At 32.5% G+C, this 24,484-nt stretch overlaps 2 protein-coding genes across 5 annotated transcripts in view; one reads left to right on the top strand and one right to left on the bottom strand.

The window, feature by feature from the left end:
• The window catches only part of LOC114327693 (brain tumor protein), a 396,953-nt gene that overhangs the window by 147,912 nt on the left and 224,557 nt on the right, over window positions 1-24,484 (bottom strand). The window lies entirely within an intron of this gene.
• LOC114327703 (inositol 1,4,5-triphosphate receptor associated 2) overlaps window positions 1-24,484 on the top strand; it is a 133,168-nt gene that overhangs the window by 56,068 nt on the left and 52,616 nt on the right. The window lies entirely within an intron of this gene.

Here is a 24,484-nt window from a genome sequence, read left to right on the forward strand (position 1 = left end):
CTGGTTCAGCGTGGGAAAGAATTAGAATAGTAGTAGAATACTATTTTGTTGGTGGACACAGCCTCGGGAAGATAAAAATTTGTTAAAGCTTCATTTACGAATCTTGAAATTGTATTGTTATTTGTTGCTTCTCGTTATTTTAAGCACAATAAATAACTCTTCGTCAAGATTTCTTCGTTTTTACTTTTTTTCTAGTTTCCTTGTAAACGCAATTAACTATTTTTTGCAGAGTAGTTTCATCCAACACATGTCTTTGACCGTTGATTGATACATCAATCAACGCTTTGACAGTACTTTTCCAAAAATGATTTAAAACTTTCATTTTAAAATTTATTTAGTGGGAGATCAGAGTCCACCATTGCACTGCATAGATCAAAATCAAATTCCTGCTGTTCGCAAATGCAAAAATGATAATAGTATTTAAAAAAGCACCAAATAAGCACACAAATTCAAAAACGCTGGACGGAAGGGCCGCCCGAGAACTTTATCGTACCGATCTATTATCGTTATGGTACTAGATATTGGCATTCTATAAAAATAACAAAGTTACTCGTTATTTTGATATTTTAGAAACACCTACTGTACTTAAAAGTATTTTATGGTTCTACGCATCATTAATTCCTGCATTTGAGAAAATGTTCGATGCCATATTTCGGGGACACACTATAGATGTGTAGATTATTGCATAAATCAATAGAATATTATAGTCATACTTTCATTTCAAATTAGTTCATTTTTCTGAGAAATTAATAGTTTACAATATTTGCATTTCATTCTATTTCGATTACGCCAGTCAATGCGCGAGATTAAGAACAAGATATTATCTCCAAATTCTATCCTACTGCATGGATTTTAATGAAATTTTGGGAGTAGCCCAATCTCCTAATTCAAAGTCTATCCTATATACTATGGCGCTTTTATCATGGGGGAAGTTCCCACCACTTCTCAGGGGTGAAATATTTTTATTTTCGAATTACATGGAGAAAAAGGAAGATTTTTAAGAAAATTTAAAAATTCATTCTATAATTTGATCACATTTTTAAAAAAAACATTCATTTTAAACCCGTTTAACTTTTTGAAAGTAGAAATAACACTATATTAAAAGGTATTGAGAAGAAAAACAATGCATTTAAATTATGGTGGATGGGGAGTTAAATGTATATACTTTTCATTTTTCCTTAAAGTACATTAGTCATTATGTTTTTTGCACCATATCTCGCTTAGTTTGTAAGTAACCGACATTTAACGGTGCTCGTTTTAAAGGCCTTTTCAAACACTACAAAAGGTGTTGGTAGCATTATACACCTAAAACCTACCGTTCCTCTGTTATTTCAAGTTGAATACACCAATTTGAGCATGCACCAAAAAACAAACTATTTTCACCTACCATATCTCTTTTTGTATTATAAATAGAACATTTACGAAGGAACGAATCTCTTTATTATTTATAATCTAAAAAATGTTTTATATAGAGTTTTTAGTTCGATGCATAGTTTTTAAGGTATTCACAAAAAATCCGTCCGAAAAGGTGTCATTTTTCAATGAAAATGGCCAATTTTCAACTACGCATAACTCAAAAAGTATTGAGTTCTCAAAAAAAAGTATAGACCAGTTTTTGCTTAGAAATAGGTTCTTCAGCCACTTCCGTGCTTATTTTGACCAACAAATTTTCCACCCCCTTGAAGAAGTGGGAACCGCCCCAAGATAAAAGCGCCATAGTATATAGGGTAGATTTTGTTTCTTGAGCTATTCCCTACTTACTGTGAAAATATCAAGTACATCAATGTAGTAGGATGGAATTCGGAGCCAAATACCCTCATTGACTGCTCTACAATAATGCTCTGCTATGAACGCGTGAGAGAGGACACACATAAGATTATAGCAAAATTTCTATTTACCGTAACTTTTCGAGTTTTTGAGCTACAGCAATAAATTTTATGTCATTGGAAAGGTAATTTTGCATTCTTTCAAAATGTGTTAAAATATACAGGGCGTATCAAAAAAATTAAGATTTTTTATTCATTTCCGGTTCAACCGGAAGCCATGTTTTTGGTAAAATTTATTGTGATAATAGATAATAAAATACCATATATGTCTGCAAAATTTCAAATTTTAGTTTGTACTAAGAAGGAAGTTACGGGCACTCGAATATTTTTTTATAAAAAATTCATAACTCCCCTCCTATGGAGAGTTAAGATATATGACTAATGTCATTCAATTTACTGATAGGATATCAAAAATATATCAAAAAATAAAAAAATTCCTTGGAGCCATTTTTGAGAAAATCTAGTTCAAATTTATGTCAAAATTTGACCCCTTAAATATAGGCAACCCGTAACTTTTTCTGAAAAACGATAACATCTTTCTTATAGCCCCATCTTTAGGCTATATAACGACTTTTTCAAATTAAACTTATCTTCAAAAACTTTTTAGATAGATAGGGAAATGTGTCGGGGGGGCGGTCGGCCATGTTGGCCGCCATTTTGAATTTGGAAATGTCAAATTTCGTACTTTTATTTACCTATCGATGAGCTTACTTTGAGTTGAATTTCATTTATTTCTGTCAAAATTTTCAAAAATGGGCCCTAAATATCCCCCCTATTTCGGCCCCCCTTTGAGAGATTTTTTTTAAAAGCTTAGTTTCTCGACAAAATTCTCTTAAACTTACTCATACCGAATTTCATCAAAATCGGTCCAGTAGTTTTTGCTGGGCGGTGGCGACATACGTACGTACATACGTACGTACGTACGTACGTACATACTTCCGACATGTTTTTTTATTTGCTTTTTAGACTCAGGGGGACTCAAAACGTCGAAAAAAAGTGAAATCTGAAAAAATTTTTTTTGCACGATCCTATAACTTTATCTATTATACTATACTACGTATATAGTACGATAAAGTAAAAAGGCATAAAAATTAAGAAAAAACAAAAAAGGCATAAAAAAGTGGTGTAAAAATGACTTATTTTGCATATTTCGTTCATATTTAAAAAGAGAATAGTCCTGCTTGTATTATTTACCATAAACATTATGCTTACAAATCCGGACTCTAATTATAAATTATATAAAATGAAGATTTTTATTCTTCAACATTTACTAGTAAAAGTAGACTCCAACTAGTTAAAGTATACTCTTCCCAATGTCATTTAGTAAAAGTTGATTCACACAAACAACCGATTCTATTGAGAAATTAAATGTTACTGGATGTTAGTTCAGGAAATGAAGCATTTTGGCTCGTTTATCATGGATTTACTTGAAATCTTCACAGAAGGTAGGGAATAGCCCAAGGATCATTTTCTATATCATGCCGCTGTACGATGAAACCTTAGAGGTGGTTGCCACCCCATCTGGGGGCGGGAATTTTTCATTACATTTTAACCAGGGAAATCGATGGAAAATGCACTTCTAAAAAAATTGTTCCTTACGTTTTCTTCGTAAAACTAATATTTTTCGAGGTATTCGCGGTTGAAAGTAACAGTTTTTCGACAAATAAAATCGACTTTTTAGAGGGTTTTTTGAGAATAACTCAAAAAATATACAGTGAATAAAAAACTGTAGCTTTAAAAATTGTATCTTTTAGAAACAGAAACGAAACCCTTTTTTATAATTTTTCTACAACCAATACAAACTGACATACGGCATGTTAAAGGTTAGCTTTTTTCGTCAAATGCATAATTTGAAATATTCCAAGCCAAATAACGAAAAAACTCATTTTTCGAGGAAAACTTACAGAATATTTTTTTAAGTATAAAATTAGACCTTTCAAAAAAAGTTTCTAGCATAAAAATTGAGCGACTTACGATCAAAATAAGGTCGGTACCGACTTTTTTATACGAAAAAATCAGTGAAAACTACCCTCCTAATTCAAATTGATCCTTGGCCTTCTGTAATTCTGATTCTAATACACCCAAGAAGTTTGCCCTATTTAAAATTTAGAAAAATTGGAGTTAAAAGAGATAAAATTGAAGATTGGAGAGATAAAATTTTTTTGAAATTTCGTCAAATATCTCCGAAAATATTAGAGATACAAAAAAAAATTATAAAGTATGTATTAAATTGAATCTTTTTTAATAACTAAAATTAACCTTTGCAAAGATTTTTTTACAGTGAACATTTAGCGAGGTATAGCTGCTTAAAACCTCTATTTACAAGCAAACAACTCCTTATTCGAGCCCTTTAAACTCACCCTACTTAAAAACTAAGGGATCTTACGGAATTTAATTTACAAAGTATTTATATATAATTTAGCTCTTATAGCTATAAGATAGCCCACCAGTTATAGAAAAAGACGTAGATGACATCGAGCTCGATGAAGATGACTAAAAAACTATTTGTATTTGTATTTGTAAATTCGTATTTTTGTGTAAATAAATGTTTTTGTATGTAATTCTACTTTTTTTTCTGTATAGATCTATTAAATTACTTATAAAAATTGTAATGTTATTAAGGGTGATTTTTAAGGGTTGAAGTATTATGATATTATATCCTAAAGCATAATACAGTCATTATTTAACCAATCAAAACCAAATTTTACCCATATTAAGGTTTACAATGTTTCATATAATTTTTGACAATAAGGGGTAGTTTACACCCCTAAAAATAATCAACGCCCTTGGGCATGATATATAATATGAAGTACAGGGTGAGATGATACTAATCCCAAATTTTTATGCAAATCGATGCAAGCCGAAATCTTTCTTTTAGGATAAATATTTTTTTATATATATATAGCTCCAACAAGGGTGGTTTTAAGAGTTGAAATATTATAATATTATATCCTAAAGCATAAAACAAGGATGATTTAACTAATAAAATCTAAATGTTGACGTATTAAAGTTTAAAATGTTATTTTATATTTTTTTACATTAATTAGGGGTAGTTATCACCCTTAAAAACCAAAAGCGTACAACGGCTCAATATAAAAAATGTACTAGAGGGTAAAATGAGCGTAATTCCAAATGTTTTGTACAAATCGATGCTGCACGAAAAAATAGCGAGGTTTTTCCATTTTTTCAGCTTCATTTCCTAGCCTATATGTTCAAATCATGATAAGTACATAGTTGAAATGGTCAAAACAAAGAAACGCAGTAATCAAAAAGGCACGTGAGATTACACTCGTATAATCAACATTTACTGAATCGCTCCAGGAATAGTCAACTCAAACTAGTAAAAGTTGAATTAAATTTTTCAAATCAGCTCTTACTGCTCGTTTTAGTTGGAGTTGACTCGAACTAGGAATAGTCAACTTTAACTGAGAATCAACTTGAACTGTAACATATACACTTACACACGTATTAATATGCAATGGTATCTAACTATGTTATGTATATAGGTAAGCTGTGTGCTTACATGCCGATACAAGGAATGATTTCAGAAGTACATATTTATTATTATGCACTATCATAACTTTGTGCTCAATTATTACTATTAGGAACTGATGGAAAGGATGATCTTAACTGCATTAGTAACAATTATTGTTAGCATGGGTGTTCTAGAGGAGAGAGGAGAGAGAGAGAGAGAGAGAGAGAGAGAGAGAGAGAGAGAGAGAGAGAGAGAGAGAGAGAGAGAGAGAGAGATGGGAGATATGGAGGAATAAAATAGCAAGGTTTTTGGCGCAGGCGTTTTTGATGAGTTGTACAGAAGTTTCGGGGAATCGTAAAAGTCAATGGCATATTATGTCCTGATGATGATTGTGTTTATTTAATATTGTTCTTAAGCTATTTTTTGTGGCATCTTCTGCAATTTACTATTTTACTTTTGAAATAAGCCATAATTTAAGTTGTAAATTCAATTTATTTGACGTTATTAATAGAATATATTATTCAAAATTTTTACAAATCTAACGGCAATTTAATACTTATGCTTGTAAAGAAAAGGTACATTCTTTGCCTATCAATTTCCAGGGATCACAACAATATATTTATTATTTATACACCAAAATATGTACACAGAACTACCAATAGATATTAGTAAATAAAGTGATGGTAGTCCATTATCTCGGCATACATTATGTAAACTAACAGGTAATTCACACATTTATTGTAGTGAACAAAAAGCGTAGCATTGTGTGATAAAACTGTTTAATAATAAATTATATCTACGTCCTTTGAAGGAAATTAGCGCGAAACTGATAAATACTGTTAATCTATTTTTAAAAATATATTTCATGTCGATATGCTACATTTTTCTTAGTAATTTTAGGTATGTGCATATTGTGGTTATTCATAGCTCAAAGCAATTACCATTTTAAATTTGAAGTATTAGGCCTTGGGCCCACCATTAAAAAAAAATTATTATTTCCCTCATGAGAGATTTTTTTATTCAGTTATTCATGACGAGTCGGACAACTTTTCCATTGCGGAAAATTTTCGGCAGAGGGGAGTTTCGTAAATATACAGGGTGTCCCCGAAAATAGTGCGTTCCTTAAAGGTATAGGTAGAAGGCACAATGTAGAGCAAAAAGGTCCTATAACATTTTTTTCTAAATTGATCCGTTTGACCAAAAACCGAAAATACATTTTGATATGCAAATTGAAGTCTGCCAACAACGCGCAACTCAAAAATCTAAAGATTAAAAAAGTAGATTTGTAGGTCAGTTGCATTTGGTAGGTAAAATAATGTAAATATCAATCAAACCCATATCCATTATTTTGCAGGTAGGTACCTACGATGTCAACAACCCCAAAAATCACACCTCTAAGTAAATAAACAAGGGGTTATTAGGTTAAATCGTCACTTGAAAGTCATAACGACGTAACTGCTTTTTTGCTATTTTACAGGAGAGCAGTTTAAAGTTTTCTATGGGTTTATGTTCAGATATCAAAAAGTATAAGTGATACGGAAATGAAAATATGAATATAGATAGTTAAAGAGTTACTTTAATAGGTTTTATTGTTTTTAAGGCTTTACCTGCTTCCGGCTCACCCCCCCCCACAGCCCCCCACAGCCACCCACAGCCCCCCCACAGCCCCCCAAAGCAGATATGTGTTTTTGTCTTGGAACTTTCTCAAACACTTACGCCAAAATATTACTTTGTTTTTTTTTATTTGCTTTGAATCTTTTGTAGAAGGCTGTTTTTATTATATATTTCCTTAAATACTTCATTGGGGGTCATAAAGTAAACACTTAAAAATGGTGAATGTTTTTTTAATGAAATTCTGAACTTAGGAATGAAATAGTTCCACAACAAGGATCATTGTACTTTAAATGATAAAATAACCTTAAAAGTAATATTAATATTTTTAGAATAGTACACAATTTTTTTAAACCTAAAAAGAATATGATAAAGCCTAAAAAAATATAGTGTGAGGTTCCAAGAAGAGTTTAATTTTAAATTCATTGTAATGTTTAGTTACAAATATTAAAAAACAATTATCATCTCATGTCTAAATAACACAAAAGTAAAACTTTTGTTACACTTGAAAATGTCAACCAGTGGTCACAAAATAATTACATTATCCTAATATACATTTTGAGGTCAAATTGATCACAGTCACTTTCTTAAATATTTAGTCTAAGCAACATTTTGAGCTAATGCTCTGTGCAGTCTCTTTAAATGGGTTTCTCTAAGCATGGGGTAAATTCTAATAAAACAAAACATGTTCCTCATTTCGTATGATTGGAGTTTGTCCTGAACAGAGCGACATCAGGTCCTCAAATTTTTTTTTTTGGCAACACAACTTTTTTATTCTTCAGACTGTTCAGAAGTTTGGGTTTTGTCTTTGGTTCATCGGTTGTTCTTGGAAGGGTGATGCTTCTGTATACTTGAGAGCAATGGCTTTTTTTGAAAAATATTTTTCTGGCTCTTTCTTTAGCACCAAATAATCAACCATTCATGGCCAGTTGACGCGGCTTCCTTCATCGTCTTGCCTCACACTTAGCACTTTTAGTTGTTTCGCTTTACCCATAAAATCTAGGAAGTCCTTAGATTCAAGACAAAAACCGTTATAGGGTTTTTTCATACGGGCAAGTCTGATGGTAGTTGCGATCTGTGATGGAACGTACATGTTACCAGAAGCTGTCAGAGCAGTGTTGATTGCACTATGCACGGAATCCCCTTCGTTCTGTCCATGATGTGGTTCAAAGAATTTTAAGGATACCTTAAAAATGTTTTTGGAGGCAGAGACGAAGTGTAAAAGCATTGTAGCCATACCTGAATTTTTGTTCTGGCCAGTGCAGCCATCTGAAAACAAAAACACTTCTTCCACACCCCTTTCATCTAATTCTTTTAAAAAGAGGTAAACACAAGTCTAGATCTCTGAAGCACCACGTCTGCTTAGGCCTTCCTGCCAAAGATAGCAGTTACAGTCACTTGAAGACAAGTTATAGATGGTTAAGTTGAAATTTTACGCCACTATGTCTTTTTAAAAAAAGGTCCATCACAAAATTCGTTTCGAGACATAATGGCGTAAGTCAAGATACGCCACTATGATTTTTCAAAAACCTAAAAATTCACAGTTACGTCACAACATGAAATTGTAATATCACTGTAACAGGTAGAAATACAGATACGCCGATTAGACTTGTGGATAGAGCTCGCTGAGAACATTATGGAGGCACTAAAAACTCAAAAAGCCAATTTTGGCAGTTACGCCGTTATGTCTTTCAAGCGACGAAATTTCCACAGTCACAGCAAGTTCTTCTAGGCTACGTTGCCATGTCATTCAAATTTATGGAAATAAAAATTCACTTATATGGAGAACAATGTAATTTTTTTCTTGGAAACTTTAGAAAAAAATGTTATAGGACTTTTTTGTTCTAAATTGTGTATTATATTTATACCTTAAAGAAACGCACTATTTTCGGGGACACCGTGTAGAGATTTCCAAACTTCGGTGCGTCCGACAACTGGGGTACTCTTAAAAATTTATCGGATAATATTACCAGTTAATTGTAAACATTTTTATCAAACAATCCTGAAAAAATCAGTTGTGATAGTATAAATTTTATGACTCTTTATCATGCGTGCGCCCCCTATGGTTGGCGTACTATGAGATTATAAATAATGATGAGTCTTTTTGCAGAATTTTTGAAGTTATACTTCTTTAGGCGCGTTTAGGAGTAAATGTATATGTGCGCGAATTCATCAAAAGTCCTGGTTCTGGGCGCAGCTGAAACGTTAAAGGTGCTCTGATTGGGTAATTACAATTAACTGTCAATAATTGTTCAATATGCCGTGGGTAAACAAATGTTGTGTATATTAGTTTTTATTATTGTAAGGACAGAAACAAAAGCAAGTTTATAATTGTAGTGACTTTTTAAATAGTTTTTAAAAGCAACAGGTACGTAATTGTAAATGTTTCAGTATTGTAATAAAAAATTACATAGGTACCTATTTGTAAAATGTAAAATATAAGTACCTACCTTCTAGGTAATGCTTTGATTTACATAATTTGATTACCAACAAAATTTCTACCAATCTTCATCTAATATATTGTTTTCTTACTCTATGTTTTGTTGTATTTTAATATTTTATTTCCACAAAAATCAAACTAATTTGATTAAATTTAGAACTGTCAAAAAGTTTAAAACGTTCAGTTGGTCTATCTTCCCACATGACGTGCGTGGGCAAATGCTAAGGCGCTTTGATTTCAAACCAAATCACTCTAATATACGCGGGTTCAATCCCCGATGCAAATTTTTCGTTTTTTATTTTTTTATACATTTTATGAGTTTAATATTTAAATAAAATATAAATAAACTGTTAAAAGTATATTAATTTCGTTGAAATAATATAATATAAGTATAACTTCTTACGTGCGTATAAAAGTACACACACACATTCTTTTTTTTGATAAAAATACAAATAGCCTAATAAAATAAAAAAAAGTCAAAATGTTAATTCGTACAGGTTAAAACAAATTTTATATCAAAGTTTAGGTGGGTACAAAATATATTTTCAAGAAAGTATCCAAATCATACAAGGGGATCATTGTTTAAATAATTAAAAAGGGGTAATTTTTGCCAAAAGAAACAGTTTTTTAACTGCTGAGGTAATTCACTTCTTAATGAAGGTCTAAAGGATTTTTTCTGCAAAGTTAAGGGGCAAATCTTTCACATAAGACTTTTTAAATTAAATTTGACCCCCTATTTATTTCAATAATTGTATATAAAACTTTAAAAACAAATTTGCCAAAAATTATTTTTAGCGTTTTAAATAAGCACTATAAAATATCCTATTTTACAGACTAAGTTGCGCTATATTACAAGTATTAAGCAAAAAAAGTGGTCGAAAAATATTTAATATTTTTTGAGATATTGAATTTGTTTTTTAAATGTTACTATATTTTCAATTGCAAAAACGCGGTTGTTGCCAAATAAATATTTACCTGCGTAAGATCCAATTATTTTTATTGTTATGTATGTTTTCGATAAATGTATTGATAAATTCAATTTTAATTAAACTCCCCCCTAAAATGGAATTTGAAAATTATTCAAATTTGTTTATAATTTGTTTTTTTTTTAATAACGTCGCGGGGATTCAGTATTTTGAAATGCCGTTTCGATAATTGGGTTCCTGGGAATTTTTTACTAATTAACAAATTTTTTTGTCGTTTTTTCTTCTTTTTTTTTCTTGAAGTTATATTACTACGGGCCCTTTTAGGGTTAAATTTTATTAAGAATGTCGAATCTCTGGGTTGTAAATTCTAGACCTAAAAATATTAAGATTTAACTAAAATCTCTTAAATAAAATGTGGCTACTTACTGAGTTACAGGGTGTTTTATTTGAAAATTTAAAAATTATTGTTACCAAGTACTTTAAAACTATTTGACGTATCCTTATCATACTTGCTAGAAAGTGTGGCTAATATACACCCTACTAAATTGTGATTAATAAACGTTTCTAGCTACTGCCAGAATCGTACGACAGGGGATAGTGAATGATTGACCCTTCCCAAATTCTACGCCACTGAGTGAATTACTATTTTAGCGAATTGTTTCCATTCTCCAATACTTTGTATGTAAATAACTTTATTGGTATCGATAAAGTCATCAGTTAGCGAGATATTGGAAGTTTAAAATGAATGAATGAATGAATCAAAATAACTATGCCGTTTCATTTTGAACGTCCAATATCTCGAAAACTAATGACTTAATCGTTACCAATAAAGAGTATATTATTTACAGAGAAAGTATTGGAGAATCAAAAAATTTCACTAAAATAGTAATACCCTCAGTGGCGTAGAATTTGGGAAGAGTCAAACATTCATTATCCCCTGTCGTACGCCTCTGGTAGTTGATAGAAACTTTTGTTTATCACAATTTAGTAGACTGTATAGTAGCCACACTCTCTGCCAAGTATGATAAGGATACGCCAAATAGTTTGAAAGTACTTGGTAAAAATAATTTTTAAATTTTAAATAAAACACCATGTAATTCAGTAATTAGCCACATTTTATTTAAGTGATTTTAGACCAATCTTAATATTTTCAGGTCTAGAATCTACAAGAGATTCGACATTCTTAATGAAACTTAACCCTAAAAGGGCCCTTAATACATGTAACTCCAAGAAAAAAAAGAAAAAGAAAAAAAGTCAAAAAAATTTGATAATTAGTGAAAAATTCCTAGGAACCCAATTATCGAAACGGCATTTTAAAATACTTAATCTATGCGATGTTATTAAAAAAAAACAAATTATAAACAAATTTGAATAATTTTCAAATGCCATTTTAGGGGGAAGTTTAATTGAAATTTGAATTTATCAATACATTTATCGAAAATATACATAAAAATAAAAATAATGAAATCTAATACCGGTGAATATTTCTTTGGCAACAACCGCGTTTTTGGAATTGAAAATAGAGTAACATTTAATAAACAAATTTAATATCTCAAAAAATATTTAATATTTTTAGACCAATTTTTTTCTTATTAATACTGATGAGATAGCACAACTTCTTCTGTAAAATAAGATATTTTACAGTGTTTATTTAAAACGCTGAAAATAATTTTTTGCAAATTTGTTTCTAAAGTTTTATATATAATTATTTAAATAAATAGGGGGTCAAATTTAATTTAGTAAGTCGTATGTGAAATATTTACCCTTAAACTTGACAGAAAAAAATCATATAGACTTTCATTAGTAATTGAATGACCGCAGCAGTTAAAAAAGTAATTGTTTTGCAAAAATGACCCCTTTTTAATTATTTAAACAATGATCCCCTTGTATAATTTGGATACTTTCTTGAAAATATCTCTTGTACCCACCTAAACTTTCATATAAAATTTACATAGTGTAATTTTATTTTACTAGAATAAAATATTGTCCAACAAATTTTTAAGGGTACCTACTGAATATCGTTTTTGATTAAAATTATTGAAATAGCTAATTATATAATTGCATGGGTTGCACGTGTGAGTAATGTTGTGCATTTCAACTTAGGTAAGAGAAATAAAAGTAAACTTACAATTTTAATGTTACCTACGACGACCGGTTTTGCATACCACAATTTGCTATGCATCTTCAGGTTTCAGTAAGGCATCTAAACGACGCCGATACAAGGAATATTGTTGTACAAACTTTATCATGAAGTAAAAACCACTTCTATGTAATAGGTGTATTTACTAAAATTTTAAAAAATCACAATGGATTGAATAAAGTATGTCCAATTCAGATCGTTTTCGGAACTATCAGTCCATCATCAGTGAACTCAAATACTTGCTAAATAGTCCCAGAACCAAACAATGGTTGTAATTATAATTAAATCTACATTTTTTTGTTGTATTAATCAAAAGGCTAAACGCCGATGTTAATAGATATAACCTCCGGGAACATGGTGAAACCTTGGGAACATGGTGAACATTAGCCTTTTGATTAATACAACAACATAATGTAGATTGAATTATAATTACAACCATTGTTTGGTTCGGGGGCAAGCATTTAGCAAGTATTTGAATTCACTGATGATGGACTGATAGGTCCGAAAACGTTCTGAATTGGACATATTTTATTCAATCCATTTGGATTTTTTAAAATTTTAATAAATATACCTATTACATAGAAGTGGTTTTTACTTCATGATAAAGTTTGTTTAACTATATGGTAAACAGTCAACCCAGGGAACTACCCCTCTTTAGAATATTTTTATATTTTCGTGGAAACATACAACTCCATGATGGTTGACATAGTTTGGTAGTCATCGACTTTACTGCATTTAGACAAATATAGGAGTTTTTTTAAGAGAAACAGATAGAGTAACAACCACAAAAATAAAGAAAAATGTACTATCGATGGTTGTTTGTCGAAAAGACTCTTGTTTGTGATGTATTATTCAAAATTATTTTTATTTATTGCAGAGATTTTTTTTAAATATGAGTTATTTATTTAATTTATTTAAATTGTTATAATTAATGAAAAATTGAGACAACCCTGTAATAAGGCAAGATAAACGATAAACAAGTACTTTATTTACCGGATGTGCAATTTATTGTAGGTGGATGCTGTGTTGGGGAATAAAACCGAAAACATAAAATTGGAGCTCCGAAATTCAGTTTTTTCTTTGTCGATAAAGGACTTCGACAAGGATGCTGCCTGTCACCAACCTTTATATAGATGAAACCGTCTAAACTTTATATAGATGAAACACTAAAAAAGTGGAACAATAAAGCGTACAGATGGGAACAAGAATTGAGGACAACTATATCAATAGTATTTTGTTTACCGACGCCGACGATCATAGTTATTTATGTACCAAGTCAGTAAAGTTACTCTTTATCGAACGAGTCTGATATTATGAGCAGAGCAAGTGTAGCGAGCGGGACGAATAACAGACGAGTTCGATAAAGAGTTTTACTGACGTGGTGCATACAAAATTTTATTGCCAACAGTTTTATATTGGTTTTAACACTTATTTACAATTTAAATTTAAGAATTTTTTAAATTCTAGACATAATAAAAATTTCATGACAGTGATGACAGATGACTTTTGCATGGTGGCAGATTTCGATTTTTAATCGATAGTTATCAATATTGAATAATTACTAAATCGGTAAAGTTTTAATTTATTTTATATGAATATTATATACCTAATTACAAAATACTACAGCATTTCACCTTGTGACATAAATTTAATTGATAATATCGCAAATTGCGTCCAATATTTCTAATAATTAAAGTAAATAAATTGTAAGTTAACTCAAATAAATAATCGATTACTGCCATGTACCACTTAAATTCAATCTCGATTAATCGCGGCAGGTAAAGTAAAATTCCTCTTTCAGTACAATAAAGTGTTACTTTACTGCCGCAAATGAGGGCAAATGAGTACAATAATGAATGACTTTAATGGCAGTTGACGATAAAATAATTTTAATCGAAAACAAAGACGACATCGTCTACAATCTACGTAATAAAAAGCTAAAAGAGGAATTGAAGTGTTGGGGTTAAATGCAATAAATGGTCATTAGAAACACCGCTAAAGACTTACAACAACGCCATAAAAGAAACAAATGAATATAATAATGGGCATTATTATTTGGTTTCTTTATATGGTCACAATTCCATGGCATTCTTAAATTTCGTTTTTTCATTCGCGTAGAGTTAAAACAATTAAGTTTTGCTATGAAATTTAATTACAATTCCAAAAAATTAGCAATTAAAACATTCTGGAAACAAAATTAATAAAGGAATTTTTGATTCATGTGAAATTTATGAATACAAAAAAATATTCCCAAATATCAATTCTTAAAAAAAATCTATTTACAGTATACTTAAAATGGTTAATAATTAATTACTGAGATCCACTAATAAAAAACAAAAATAACTTCAAACATAAACCAGCAAACTAGCGAATAATCCATGTTGTGAGACCGTTTCCGTTTGAAAAATTTTCTGATTCGGTTTCTTTGCAGATTCCTGTTCAAAAATGTCCACTTTAAACAAATCACAGGGGTGCAACATTTTTTTAAACAACTTTAAACAATCACCATTTTTTTGGTCTGAAAAAATATTTGTTTAGGTTATTTGGGTCATTTTACTTTAAAAACAGGCTGTAATTTTTCTTAAAAGTTGATATTTTTCAAATTATAAGCGATTTAAAATCTAAAAAATACTATACTAAATTTACAATCAAGATGCAGTAGAAATAAACAAACCAAGACAAGTTAAATGCTACTAGGAGCACCCCCGAATCATAATTTACAATGTATATACATTGTAAATCCCAAATCATGATTTCCAAAGTTTATACATTGTAAATTATGTTTCGGGAGTGCTCCTAGTAGCATTTAACGTGTCTTGGTTTGTTTATTTTTACTGCATCGTGTTTGTAAATTTAGTATAAAATGCGCATCTTAGAGGCTTGAAAACTCATATGTAAATTATTACTTTTGAGGTTGCCAAATATATAAATTGAAGTTTAAATATTAAATTTCAAGATTCTGATAAGTAGTCGGGGCTTATTTCAATTTAGACCATTATTTTTAAATTGTAATTATACGCATCCACTCGCGCGTAATTATGCGCGTCCAAGCTATGGACGAAACGAGATCAACGAGAACATTGTGAATCGTGAATCGGGACTACATGGTGAGTTATACTAAAATGCATCTGACTAACTCCGAGATTGGTTGTTAAGTAACTAACTAACTGAGCAGCATAAGAAATCGGCTTCTTTAGACTTTTACAACGAGGGAGAAAATCAATTATTTCTTGTGCGTGTCTAATTTAAATTCTATAGTAAATAAAACCTTTTAGGGCGGTGTGGTACCACAAAGAGCTTTTAGAGGTTTAGATAGCATAAATCCAATAATAACGAACTGAACTTGAGTTCCTAATCCGAGCTATATTAATTCATAAGTGGATTCAGACCAATAAATTGTTTTTTGTGAAGGTTGGAAACGTGTGAAAAAAGATTAAACTGGAGATCAAGATTATAATTTCGTGCGTGACGATCGTCGAGTAAAAAGTTGGCGACAGTCAACGGAAATATCGTATTAATTTAATGACCTTTCTCATATTCGAGCTAATTGGAAGCTGCAAAGCCTTCCATGGCTGAACATGTGTATAAAGTAGTAGAAGACCTATTTCATTTAAATGGCCCAAAAAATCGGGAGCAAAAAGGGAAGTTTTGAAATGTGTTTAAGAAAACTGTTTAAACAATTTCTGCCCAAAAATTTCACCCGGCATCTTCTGATTTGTTGAAAGAAAACATTTTTGAACAAAAATTAGCAAAGAAACCGAATCAGAAAGTTTTTCATATGGGAGAAGTGTCACAACATGGACTAGAAAGATAATGGTTCTTGTCAGTTATAATTAAACCGGCGGCGGAAAAAATATATTAACAACTCGATAAACCAAAATGTTTTTTTAAAAATATTATTAGCCGCATTAATTTCATAATGTTATAATCTTATTTAACACTTTAACCTTCTCGATTATACACAACTCTATTTCAAGACTTTATGGTCGTATAAAATATGATTCATGATAGGTAGATCCATAAAGTTCATATAAAATAATCCAGATTCTTATAAATATATTCGATTTTACATTTCAACAGTCAATAGTTTCTTAAAATACATGTATATTGCCTATATGTGGTAAAGATGCTTAAAATAGGGTAGTACACCCTATTTCAAGGATATAATCGCTGCAATAAGGTCCCAAAAATATATAAATATAAGGTTCTTGAACCACTAAGTGGAGCATAGAGCTTCAGTGAAAACGCGCCATTGGGGCCTATTTTGCGCTTAGGCCTTTACCTCATTCCAAGACTTTCCTTGACCTCTTAACTCGTCCTTGATGGATCTGCTCCAAGTTTGTGCTAGGCGACTTTTTTTTCTTTTTACTTGGAACTTCCAATCTATGGCAGTCTTTGCAATACTTTTTTTTAATTGAGGTGGAACGCTCTTAGCAGACTAGGGAAGGTATCCCTAGTACTGTTGGACTCGGACAGGAGAGGAGACCACGCTAGGGCCCACAGACCAGAGTATGGTCCATGCGTCCTGCGTGCTCCCATAACCAGCCGCCTACCAACTAAAACCACCCCCTCTTCCGACCCGGAATATCCCTGGACGTGTTCTGTCTAGGATGTAAGTTAGAAATATGTGTGTCCTATTCGTCTGCCTGAGAACGGCAGAAATAGGTGGAGGTTCTTTTCCTGAAGTGGAAATGGGGCTAAGCACCTATCGGGAAGCGATAGGTCTTAGGTGGATCAAGGATCAAATCAAGATTGGGTCATTAAATAGGATCGAAAGCGATTTTTTATTTATATGAGGATGGTGAGAAAACCCCCCTCATCCGTTTTGCTCTGCGCGCTAGAGTATCGCCCTTTCTTGAATTATGTTAGTTACGACTTCAATTATGTATTCGTAGTTGTTTCTACTTTCTAACGCGAGGTTCAATATATTGTCCGGACCTATATCACCGAATCGGTTTCTGAGCCTGGCCTGCCCGCGAGCGAAGACGCTGCACCGAAAAACACAGTGCTCCGCGTCCTCCCTCACGTGGCAGGTCAGGCACAGGTCATCGTTAACCTTTCCGATGTGATGTGTGAACGCTCGCAATGGACCATGTCCTGTAAAAAATTGTGTAAAATAAAAGTAGGTCCTCTTGAACTTGCAAGCGCACCACTACCTCACATTCGGGATTAATCTCTTCGTCGTTCGTCCACTGGGTCTTATTGTGTTCCGCCTCCCATTCCGCCTGCCAGTCCGCCAGAAGCCGTTCTCTGACGATTGCTCTTGCTTCCGGCAATTGACCGTTCGGTGTTTTGTAGAGGGACGTACGTTCCCTGGCTAGCAGGTGGATAGGAGGGGCGCCTGCGATTACTTGCAGGGCCGTAGTTAATACCGTCCGATATGCACTGTATACGTTTAGCAGAGGCTTCCTCTGTGCCTTGTTTAGCATATCTCTGTATTTTTGGTACCTTAGAGCCTCAATCCAGACCGGGGCCCCGTAGAGAAGGGTCGACTGTACAATATTGAGGTACAGTCTCCTCTTGGCACTACCAGGCCCTCCGATGTTTGGTGTTATTCTCCGGAGGGCTGCGGATTGTGCCGCTGCCTTCCCTACTACCTTTGTGAGGTGTTTGGAGAACCTGAGTCCTCGATCGAGGTCTATTCCCAGATATTTGGCGCAAGAGGAAGGTTTGACCTCGTTGTTTCCGAAGCGAAACAAGTCTTTGCAATACTGGAACTATTTTTTCTGCGTGTGTGACCGACCCCATGTTCTAGACTTTATTTAATTTTCTTCCCTCTTTTATTCTTTCAGGTGTACTAGATCTTCGTTTCTGATGATGTTAGGCAATAAAATACGAACCATTCTTCGTAGAAATTTGTTAACAAAGACCTGCAGTTTGTCTGTAAGGGTTTTTGTCGCTTTCCAGGTTTCACATCCGTAGAGTAGAACAGACATGACGTTTGACTGGAATATTCGGATCTTTGTCCTTGTAGACCTCGCCAGACCTCCAAACAGCGTTGAGCATGCTGATTGCTTGTTGAGCTTTGCGTATCCTCATAAAAATATCGTCTTCTGTACCTCCGTTTTCTGTTATGACACTTCCAAAATACGTAAAGTCTTCCATATTTTCATACGTAAAGACTTATGTTGATTTTCAGACATATTCTATTGGCTTCAGTGGAAAGGGTTTCCAATTGGTCAGCCACATTTTTGAAACCTTTATCCTAATAGGCAGATATCGTCGGCGTATTCTAAAACGCTTAGGACTGTGGTTAACGTCCATTGTATCCCTCTTGTGTCGGAGTCTAGTTTGGAGAGAACACAGTCCAAAGCTATGTTAAAAAGAAACGGAGAAAGCACGCGTTCTTGTCTGACTCCAGTAAGTACGTCAAATTCGTTACTGTTACTGACGCTGCATTTTCCGTCAGTATAGATTGACTTCATAATGGAAATTATTCTATGCTGGATGTTTCTTAGCTCTAAAATTTTCCATCTAGCAACATGAGATGTCAAAACAGCATAAAAGCTGTTCATTCAGCCGATTGTTCCATTATTACCCTCACAGTATTAAGGTGATCTACGAAGGAGGATTCTGGTCTAAATCCTGCTTGATTAGTTCTTAATTCAACCTTGTTTGTTAATCTTTTAAGTATGATGGTCGTGAAAACTTTATTTATGGCGGTAAGCAAGGGAGGTTGCTCTTTTTTGGAAACTTAATAATGTTACCTTTTTCCAGCCCATTGAAATGCGGTTTGTTTCCCACACCTCTCGGATTATGGGGACAAAAAGTTCAGCGGTTAAATGCGGATCCGTTTTAAGTATTTCGGTAACAATGTTATCGTAAGGTCCCAAAAATAATTAAGAAATAAATTATTAAAACAATGAGAAATCTAAAGTATAGGAGTTTTTTTTTATTTATTTATTTATTGCTAATTTACAATCTACTTCAATACAGTAATAAGTAAATATGATGTATGTTCTTGGCTTGTGGCAGGTGTCGTCCATTGACGACTTTCTGGAGTTTACCTAGCAGCTTGGTCTTCTGGCCAAAATCTTTTTAGGCGTCTATCAATCAGTGGGAGTGGGGGGGGTTGAATAGTTCCTCTATGAGATGGTTTGGATGGTATCTTCTGGAGTGGTCAGCAATCACATCATTGATGAAGGGGATGTTGAGGTCTGCATGAAGGGTTTGGTTTGACACGTACCATGGCGCTTTAGCTAACATACGCATAGTTTTTGACTGGAATGTCTGTAGTATTTTGGTGTTGGATGGTTTGCTACAGCCCCACAGCTCAATTCCGTATGCCCACACTGGTTTGAGTATTGTTTTATAGATGGTCAGTTTGTTTTCTAATGAAAGTTGCGATCTTCTGTTGATTAGCCAGTTCATATTTTTAACTTTAGAAGTACTTTAGAAGTTAACTAGTACTAGAAGTACTGTAGATCTCTTATCCTGGAAAGCAAATATTCTGGTAACAACCTAAATTCCGAGCCTACTAAAATTTGCAAGGCAAACGGACCGATAAACCATGAGAACATAAGGGAATTTACAATTGCATTCCACAACCTGTTCATTTATCTAGGTAAAAATCCAGCGAATTTTGTAGTCAGAAATCTAGTACTCAAAATATCAATAGAACTAAGGTAAGGAGAGACAGCTTAAGGTTTAATTTGTTTCAGAGATCTCCGTTATCCGTTTACAAACGTTTCTTCCTCAAGGAGGAACGGTTTTGTGGTGCGCTCTGAAGAGCATAATAAGAGTATTATAACACCTGGATTTGGTTTGATTCAGAGCGCACCACAAAGCCGTTTTAACGACTTCTAGACGAAGAAACGTACGTTATAGCACGATTAATTTTATAGAAACAGCCCCACGCATGGAAGCCATTTGATGAAACACGACAAAGAATGGAAGTCATATGGGGCCATTTTAATGTAAGACAAAAGCTAGCCCCTGTTGTTTTATGAAACATGACTAATTAAGAATTGGACAAAATTCGTGCTACATAAGTTATTAAGTACCTCGGTTGCTACTGTCTCAGAGATTTTAGGGAGTGGATTCTTTAATAGATGTTATGATATATTCTTATTAGCTTAGAAAAATTAGAAAGATAGAAAAATCGAAATAAGGATGTGAAATAAAAAATAAAGAAAAATACAAAAAATAAAATATTGGGCGCCATTGGTTACCTAAGGGAAACCAAACTTTATACAAAAAAATAGAAATAAAACAAAGAAAGATAAATTAAAATAAAACAAAGAAACATAGTCAAATAAAATGATATACATAATATACAAAATGTTATAATGTAACTTACCTCCTTTACTTTATACTCAAAATTATATACTCAGTCAATGTTTTGTTGTTCCTACGATTCAAGAGAGAAGGGAAGAAAATAAATTATATTATGTCGAAAATCAAACATTATTTATTAAAAACAAAAAAATTAATCTCTGATCTCTCTGTTATAATTAGAGACCAGATTACCAATTAATCAAAGATGAAACGAACAGTTTTACAAATATAAAAATTATACCTTAACAATTAGTGTCCTGGCTTCTTCCTCGTAGCTTGATTGGAAAGTCCAGGGCGCTATTGCACTCGCGAAACACTTACTTCACTGTCGTTAATTACAGCAAACAGTACATTGTTTATAAACAAACATTATTATAGAAAAATTCAGCTTTCACTTGAAGATAAATAGTTTAAAAGTTCGTTAAACTGGATCAAATTTACTTTTACTCGAATAAAATTATTTAGTTAGACTCGAACGTGATTATTGAAAGTTCATTAACTTTGACCAAAATAAAGTATGTGAGCATACTACATGTTTTAACTGCACTGTTAAACATAGTAATGAGAAAATTGAAACTCTTCTCTCCTACTTCTTATTCTGACTGCTTAAATGAAATTAGTGGATACCAAAATTGGTATAAAATGATAACGACGACTTGCTTAGAAACAGCGGGAAAATCGCCGGAGTTCACGATACACCATCACATTCACCGGGCTGGAATTAACCTAGCCGGCTGGGAAACTGGAAAACTACATTCCGAAACACTTAATGGAACTCAACTCCATGAGGATGGCCCTAAGGGAACCAAAACTCAACTTAACTCGATGATGGCCCTGGTGGAACTCCTCACTCAACTTCACTTGATGGTGACTTCTACGGAACTCGACTGAACATGATGATAGCTTATACGGAACTGATCTCTAGGACCGCTAACTCGATCCTTCTAAAACTTGGGTTCTTCTCCCAAAAAAAGTGACTTCCTACTTAGACCAATAGGAATCATACCAGATATTTCTCTACCAATCAAATGGTCAGAAAAACTCTCAAGACATCCCTCGAACGCCATGATGGTCCTACCTTCAACCAATTACAAGTACTTAAACTTCGCAATAACAAAATCTCTCGAGTTTACACGAAATGCGATGAATCACTCATACAATTACAGTTAGTTTTTAGAACCAAGATTACTAAAGACATCGGCTTATTTTAGGTTGAGCCTTCCGGTTGCAATACACCCTCAATAAATTTGTGTCTGAGAAAGTCATAAAAATCTTTCATCTTCTAGACTGCAACAGCCTAACAGCATAGCAGGGGTTCTTCCTGTAGCTATTTGGATATACCGACGAACATATAACCGACAAACCAAAACTGTAAATATCATAAAAACCTTTTATGCTCTGAGTCCCTACTTAACGTGGAAACTCTTTGAAAAATATTCCGTTTACAATTTTGTAGAATATCAACAATTTGGGGCACCTTTGTACACCAAATTTCAAAGAATCGCAAAAACCGAAATAAACATCCAAATCCCGTGAGAATTGAAAAACGCCATACTCTGCCTATGCGGAAGATCGATATACAGGGCGTAGCGAAAGTATTACTGGGTCGGAATTTTCAAATATTTAGACGCAGGACTTTCAGCGTGTTTCAACGTAAACAGGGGGTGGTGATCAATGTTATCACAATAAAAATCGTCAGTTACTATGCGGTGTTTTAGTTCACTGAAATTAGGAAAAAAAATATCCTGTTGCTGACACAACCCCCTCCAGGCCAAAGCCAAATTTTTTGAGTAGTATGGACATCTATAATAATAACCTATATGTTTCCTGCAGCCGATTTTGATGATATATAAAATAATATAGTTATAAACAAATGAAGATCAAAAAATCGGTAAATTTTCGCTTTTTTCGTCTATTACCAAAAAGTTATGCATTTTAAACAAATTTGAGAGTAAGAAACTCATGAATCGTATAAAAAACTTCAATATGGCGTTCGCTGAATATGTCTATCCTTATTGGTTTCTTAGAAAATTGCAAAATAAATAATAAATTTTGAGTTTTAGAACATTTCTTATTACACGAAATGCTGAGACTTCTGGTGCTTAAATCATACCCTAAATTTCAAAATAATCGGTCAAATAGTTTAAAAGTTATTTAATTGGTTTATCCCAAATTAATTTTTTTTGCAACACTATAGTTAGATACATAATATAAAGTTACACTAATACTTTGGATAGTTTATAAAAGAAGAAGATTTACACTATTAATTTAATTTAAAAAAATTGCACAAGAAGTCTCAGCATTTCGTGTAATAAGAAAGTTCTAAGTTAATTTTTACATAAGTTATGAATATTTATAAAAACTCAAAATTTATTATGTATTTATTTTACAATTTTCTAAGCAACCAATAAGGATAGACATATGCAGCGAACGCCATATTGAAGTTAATTATATGATTTATGAGTTTCTTATTCTCAAATTTGTTTAGAATGCTTCACTTTTTAGTAATAGACGAAAAATTACCGTTTTTTGATCTTCATTTGTTTATAACTATATACATCATCAAAATCGGCTGCAGGAAACATATAGGTTATTAATATAGATGTCCATACTACTCAAAAAATTTGGTTTCGGCCTGGAGGATTTGTCACCAACAGGATATTTCTTTTCCTTATTTGTCATGAGAAAAATCTTATTTCTCTGGACTATACAGCGTTTTACTGACTGGGGAGTGAAAACATCATCCAATGTTACTCTGATCAACACGTCGCTGAAGTAGTAAAACTTTCATCGAATCTTGTGGTGCTTGGATTCTGGTATGCATAAGAAACGAAGAAAAAGCCTCTTCTAGCAATGGGATAACGGTGTAAAAAGCGGTGGATAACCTAATACCCATTAGTTGGATACTACTTTTTTATGAAAAAATAATCTCTGTTTGTATAGTATACGTATACCAAATGATTTTTAACATAAGTAATCCAGAAATATACGTTTCTTTGTATGTGTGAATCTCATTAAAAATATTTAAACTATTCATTCAAAAATACGCTATTATTTAGAAATGTATACACATCCTTTATTTAGTGCTAATAGTTTATATTTTCGATAAATCGGTGTCATGGGATTTTTAGAAAAATTAGTGTTTATTTAATACGGTTTCTGTGCCAACTTAACTTTTTGGAATATAAATTGTTTTAGAATATATTTCAATTGAATAATACTATCTTTTTTTTTTTTCTCGAAAAACGCCAATATAATTATTTATTTTGGGATATTCGGAAGTTTGGTTCTATAGCGCCACCATTAAAAAATAGACATGAATACAAGAAAAATTCTGAGAAAAAAATTGTAACATGGCTCAAAAGTATAAAACTTAAGAAGAGACAGAAGAGTAAAAACTATTGTTTTTTTTTATTTCGTTTTATTTTATTATTTAATTAATAAAGACATTAATGCCTTTTGGTGTTGGGCTATTTACATTTTATTACGTTTTTGATGATCTATCTCGTTTTATTGTAGTCCGCTTTTCTCTATTTTTTGTCTGACTTGATTATTCCATCTTATTCTTAGACGTCCTCCCTTGTTCTTCTCTTGTACTCTGACTTCGTATACTTTTTTTGTTATTATTTCTTCGTTCATTCGATAAAGGCAACCTAACCATCTTAATTGTATGTTACCTATACTTGTCTTTATCGGTTTTAACTTTAACTTTCGTATTATTGTGTTATTTTTTATTTTATTTCTTCCTGTGACACATTCTATTTTCTTAGAAATCTAATTTCTGTAATT

Source organism: Diabrotica virgifera, chromosome 7 (assembly GCF_917563875.1).
Source record: "Diabrotica virgifera virgifera chromosome 7, PGI_DIABVI_V3a".
In the NCBI taxonomy this organism is placed as follows: Eukaryota; Metazoa; Arthropoda; class Insecta; order Coleoptera; family Chrysomelidae; genus Diabrotica; species Diabrotica virgifera.